Source organism: Daucus carota, chromosome 4, assembly GCF_001625215.2.
Source record: "Daucus carota subsp. sativus chromosome 4, DH1 v3.0, whole genome shotgun sequence".
NCBI lineage: Eukaryota > Viridiplantae > Streptophyta > Magnoliopsida > Apiales > Apiaceae > Daucus > Daucus carota.
This window is the reverse complement of record NC_030384.2, coordinates 1750733-1757081: the sequence shown is the minus strand read 5'-3', so window position 1 is coordinate 1757081 and position 6349 is coordinate 1750733. Positions and strand designations below refer to the sequence as shown.

Here is a 6349-nt window from a genome sequence, read left to right as displayed (position 1 = left end):
GGAAAGAGTGATGAAATCCCTCCCCTTATCTTATGAATGGGTTTTGCCCTTAAGATTTATTTAAATGATACTCCACACAACAAGATAATAAAAACGATAAACATTTATGGATGCTCTACACAACGAGTTTTATCTAAACAAAAGAAAGAAAATAATGTACCTTGGGGTCCTCCAGCGATCACCATAATTAAAGGTACGAAAATTTAAAAACAAAAATTAAAATCTAGATGATGTGTTCTAAGTGACTAAATGCATGATGCAACACATATGTAGTTCTATCTATTATTTTTGGATTTTAAATTTTCAATTTGTTTGTGATTTTCAATTTCAAATGTTTTTGTGATTTTCTAAATAAAACAAAATTGAAATAGGGGAGAGATAAGCAAAGCTTCCAATACTCCAAGAATATTCTCCACTTATTCCAAGCTAACTAATATACCTCCAATTCCCTAAAATTCAACCAAAAAGAAGTAAGAGAATATAAAACAAACTAATCCGAAAAATTAAAAATTAAGGTGCGAAAATTAATTTTAATCCCCGGAAGCGGCGCCAAAAACTTGATATGCCAAAAACCGATTTTGAAATTTCGCACGATCTCGTTTTAATATTTTTAGATTCGAACCACAAGGACTAAAATTATTTTCACGAAAACCTTAATTTCTAATTTAGGCGGATTAGACCAATTTAATTTTGAAAATTATATTAATCTAGATTTTAAATAACTAACAAATTGTTTATTAACAAATTAGGTAGCAAGTTAAGTAAATAAAAGGATAAAATCTCAATAAAATAATAAAAAGAAAAAGAAAATTAATAAAAACCACGTTCTGACGAAACAGAACAGAAATCAAATCAGTAGTTTTATACAGGAATGAACGCGCCACGACTAACTTCAAGAAAAACTAACCAAACATAAACTAATCACCGGAATCTATGAAGGTTCCCGGAATAGCTTAAATCTCGCCGGAAAATTGATTTGACCGGAAAATCTAGCCATTCCAAATATTTCTAATCAAAACCCACTAACCTCTAAACAAGATTTGACACTAATTTTTACACTAAATAGCCCATAAACTACCCATTTTGTGACTAAAATAAGATTCAAATCAAGCCAAAACAACTCCAAATTATACCTAATAGGGTATAACCAAGCTAAGCCACACCCGAGTCCTATAAAGGAGCCTCTATCCTGGATAGCCACCAACACCGCAGGGCACCCCCTAGGCTTGCCAGGTCATGCAACCCGGACAGGATACCTTACGCGGATATTGTAGAGCTTGCTACCCGCCCGGGTACACATGTAGTATAGAATCAAATTCAGTTCGTTCCCACAGAGACTGGTGTATTCAGAATTATGCACTTATGCACCAATGTATGATTATTATTCAATGCTTAGACAAATAACAATTTGGTTGGTTTTATCTAAATTAACTAATTAAAGTCGAATTATAACTAAGCGAATTAAAATCGAATTACTAATGAGAATAAAACATGGGATTCTAACTTCATTATATACTTCATTCAGAGTTAAGCCTTATCGATATGTGATGGTTGATAACTAATCAGATAACACGAAACTGATACACGCTAATTGTCGTTATACGTGCACCATACTGCTACACATCCACAATTAAGATAGAAGGTAAACAGACACCAATTATGCTTAGACCCTATATGTCTATAGAATTTGAAAACATAACGGTTGAAGAACAAGTTATCTATCAATATTACATAGGGCGATGCAAGATGGTGAAAATCACACCACTAATCATGTATATCGAATACATAATCCTATGTTCGCATGGCCAGCTCTAAATCAATATATCCACTGTCGCTTCAATAAAGATTAACACACAATCTAAGATGTTAGCTACGCATCCAAGACGAATAAGCACAACCAATACGAAGAAATCAACATTCATCACACAAATAATTAAGGCAAATTAACTACTGAAATCCATATATAAATCCGCTAGAATCCCACGATAATGATTAGTTCGTAATCGAACTTCTCATCATCATGGGAATAAGAGTATACATGGTACTGAATAGGAAAAACAATATCAAAAGACTAAGACAAGAGTTTCGAAACAAATCCGAATGAGCATCCAAAGTTACGCCTCCTTCGAAGAATTACAAAAGTAAAAACTATGAAACTCAATCTCGATCTTCTCCGTAGCCGTCACGTGCTCCTTAGAATGTTTCTAGGTTATGTTTTTAGTTCCCCAAGCCTTTCTTGTACTTCCCCATCGAACGGGCCTTCAAACGGATCAAAAATGGTCAAAACAGGCCAAAAATCCCGCTCAGAGTGTGAGGCGGGGGCCTCACAGCTCAGGCGGGGGCCTCACAATGGCAGAACGCTTTCTTGCCCATAACTCTCTCCTCGGGCCTCCGATTGCTTCGCCGTTTTTTTCAATGAAAGCTATGATTCTCCCCTTCGTCCTCCTTCCAAGAAACCTACACAACACCACACTAAAAAATATCAAAAACATCAAAAGCTTGAGGCCATTTCATCGTTTTAAGTGAAAACGAAGGCTTCCAAGTGGATACGAAATCCACTTATCACACCCCCAAACTTAAACCGATGCTTGTCCTCAAGCATAGACACACACACAAATACTACTAATGAAATTCATGAATTCAACTAAATGCCTACATCTAACCGAATCATGAAGTGTAATCCTTGTTAACATAGAATCCTCAGAATATGCAACATTCTCGACATTCATCTCTTTCACATATTAGCCATGTTCTCTTCCACTAAAAGTGTGAAGTGCATCGTGTGTGCTAGCATGCTCTCAAGTGAAACAAAACAAAGACCATCAAACTTCAACAGAGTCCTCACTATGAGCCGTTAATCAGAATCAGGTTTAAACACTTCCCTACTAAAGAGTCAACTACAATTTAGGGTCACTAAAGAATTCATATGCCTCTCCTATTTTTTCCTATTTTTTTATTTTTCTTGCTAAGTCTAAGGTAGGGACGCTTCTCAGTGTAAGTGAGTCACGACCGCCATTCGACTTCGCTTATTCTCTTTTTTTCTTTTTTTTAATCAAGTAATTCTCCAATAATCAAAGGTTGTGAAAGGTCACCAAGAAATTGTTTATTCTAATACATTTGCACCTAATACCAGCACAAGTACATGGATCGTCCCTTTCACATGGCATTGCATTCTACCCATTGATCTCAAAGGAGTACTTGATAATTTTTATTCATTTTTTTCTTTTGTTTTTTTTAGAAAGGCATACGCATCCCTTAACTCCCCCAAACTTAAGATTTACAAACTCTAAGTTCAAAACGGGAATACTCCAAACTCTACGCCCGACTCAACGCAAGGACTCAAGAAATAAGTTAGTCTAAGTCTTATCTCTAGAGCATAAGTGTAATTACAATTTCCACACAAATAATTTCCAAGTAACACGGCATCACAGATGATCAAGACTACTAGCCAAGACATTATGCACATAAACTCATCATAGGAAATCAACTTGGAAAACCACTTCAAGATTCATGCAAATGCAACTATATGAAACTACTAACACATACTAAACACAAGCATATATAAAAAAAAAACTAACTAATATGCAAACAATATGAGATAATATGCTAAACTATATGCAACACGCAACCTATATTAACACACACTACTACTAGTCCTTAGATTACCACCCCCAAACTTAAAATATGCAATGTCCTCATTGAAGGTGATAAAAAGGATCGAATGTACCTAGATGTCGGGAGGATCACCCTCCTCGGGTGGAGGATCAGGTGGTGAATATACCATGCTATCTCCAAACACTGGCCAATCAACCTCAACACCAATGGCTCGAAAAGCACTCCCAAGAGCCTAAGTCAAATCCTTTGCAAAACGGCGATGAATGTCATGCATGTCATCTATGCGCCGTGACAACCTTCTAAATTGCACATCACTTAAGAGATCCGGTGGTAGTTTGAGTTCGAGTATGGGAGCTTCTTCAATAGATGGTTTAAGATGCTCCTGGAAAGTTTTAAGCTCTGTTACTCCTTAAGACTCGAATGGCATATCAACCTTCCTCTTCCACGGAGATGCATTCAAGAACTGAAGTTGCTCTGCTTCCTCTTCATCTCCGAATTCAGCTTCACCTGTTAGAACCCTTTCCAAGATGTCAGTTTTCAGCCTTTGGTCAATTTCCGGATGAGCTGCAGCTTCTATTGGCTCGACCTTAAAGCATTCTTCTTCGTCAGTTGGAAATTTCATTGCGTTGAACACTTCAAAAGTGACACTCTGATCTTGAACTCTCATCGTAAGCTCTCCCTTTTGCACATCGATCAAAGTTTTGCCTCTAGCTAAAAACGGCCTCCCCAAGATAATGGGAATCTTCTCATCCTCCTCAAAGTCTAGAATGACAAAATCAGCAGGGAAGATGAGCTTATCCACCTTAACCAAGACATCTTCCACTATACCTCTCGGGTATGTGATGGAGCGATCAGCCAGTTGTAAGTACATGTTTGTAGGTTTCGGCTCCGGCAGACCAAGTTTCTTGAAGACAGACAACGACATCAGATTGATCCTAGCTCCCAAGTCACACAAGCACTTGTCTAAAGATATCTTTCCAATAGTGCACGGGATTGTGAAACTTCCTGGATCTTTCAGCTTCGGAGGCAATTTCTACTGCAACACCGCACTGCACTCCTCGGTCAAAGCTACAGTCTCCAATTCCTCAAGTTTGAGTTTTCGAGATAGAATACCTTTCATGAATTTAGCATAACTCGGCATTTGTTCTAGAGCCTCCGCAAAAGGTATGTTGATTTGTAATTTCTTGAAAACCTCTAGAAATTTAGCGAATTGTTTGTCGAGCTTATGCTTTTGAAGTCTCTTCGGAAAAGGTGGAGGTGGATATACTTGCTTGACCCCAATATCAGTTTTCGGGTTAGACTTCTCGGCTGAATCCTTGCTTGCTTCCTCGTTGATTTTACTCTTGTCAGCTTCAACAACAGTTTTTCCACTATCAGACTTAGATGAGAGCACGGGTGTTTCAACCTGTTGATCACTCTCTTCCTTGTTTTGCTCTGTTGCTGATTCTTTTTCCTTCGTAACCTTTCCAGACCTCAAGGTGATAGCCTGTACCTGTTCCTTCATCTCTTTCTTGCCCGGATTGGCCTCGGTATCTTTAGGAAGAGTTCCTTGTGGTCTGTTTATCAACGCGTTAGCAATCTGCCCAATCTGGTTCTCCAAAGTCTTGATTGACACCGCTTGGCTTTTAACCATTAGTCTTAATTCTTCCAATTCTGATCTTTCATTGGAAGACTGTCCAGCCACCCCATGATTTTGTTGCTGGAATCCAGGTGGATGAAATTGCTGCTTCGGTGCAAACTGTTGTTGAAAACCAGAAGGGTTGAAAGGTCTAGCTCCTTGCTGCTGAAACTGTTGCTGCTGTTGTGGCATGAAGTTCTGATTGTTGCTCCAGCTGAAATTCAGATGATTTCGATTATTTGGATGATAAGTGGCCGGAGCTGGCTGTTGCGACCTCTGAAAGTTGCTCAAACTGAGCGGATTCGCTCGATATAGCACACTGATCCGAAGAATGTGCTCCAGCACAGAGCTCGCAGACTGAAGGTGGCTGCTGATTTCCTAGATTTGCCAAAGAATCCACCTTCATAGTAAGAGCCTTAACCTGAGCAGCTATGGCTGAAGTAGCATCAACATCCAGAATCCCTGCTACCTTGCCCTGATGAAGACGCTGAGTAGGATTCTGATATTCATTCGCGGCCATCATCTCGATCAACTCATAAGCCTCATAATAGCTCTTAGCCCATAGAGCTCCACCTGATGCTGCATCGAGCATTGGCCTCGATTGAGGACCCAAGCCATTATATAAGCAATTAATCGCCATCCAATCAGGCATCCCATGATGTGGGCACTTTCGAAGCATCTCCTTGTAGCGTTCCCAAGCTTCACATAAAGTTTCACCAGACAACTGAGAGAATTGAGTGATAGCATTCCTGATTGCAGCTGTTTTGGCCATAGGGAAGAACTTAGTAAGAAATTTCTGAGCCAGATCCTCCCATGTCGTAATAGATCCTGCAGGAAGAGAATGCAACCATCCTTTAGCTTTATCCCTCAGAGAAAATGGGAATAACCTCAATCTGATGGCATCGTCAGTAACACCATTGAACTTGAAAGTGTCGCAGATCTCAATGAAGTCCCGAATATGCGTATTAGGATCCTCAGTCGGAGAACCCCCAAACTGCACTGAGTTCTGCACCATCTGAATAGTGCTCGGTTTGATCTCGAAAGTGGTGGCCTGAATTGCTGGCCTGACAATGCTCGATTGAATGTCATTGATTTTAGGCTCAGAGAATGCCTTGA

General features: G+C 39.2%; 1 non-coding gene across 1 annotated transcript; it reads left to right on the top strand.

The window, feature by feature from the left end:
* Positions 1-5883: 5883 nt before the first annotated feature.
* Positions 5884-5990, top strand: LOC135152508 (small nucleolar RNA R71). The gene has a single exon (XR_010291683.1). It is a non-coding gene; the product is annotated as a small nucleolar RNA R71 (small nucleolar RNA).
* The last annotated feature ends 359 nt before the right edge of the window (positions 5991-6349 follow it).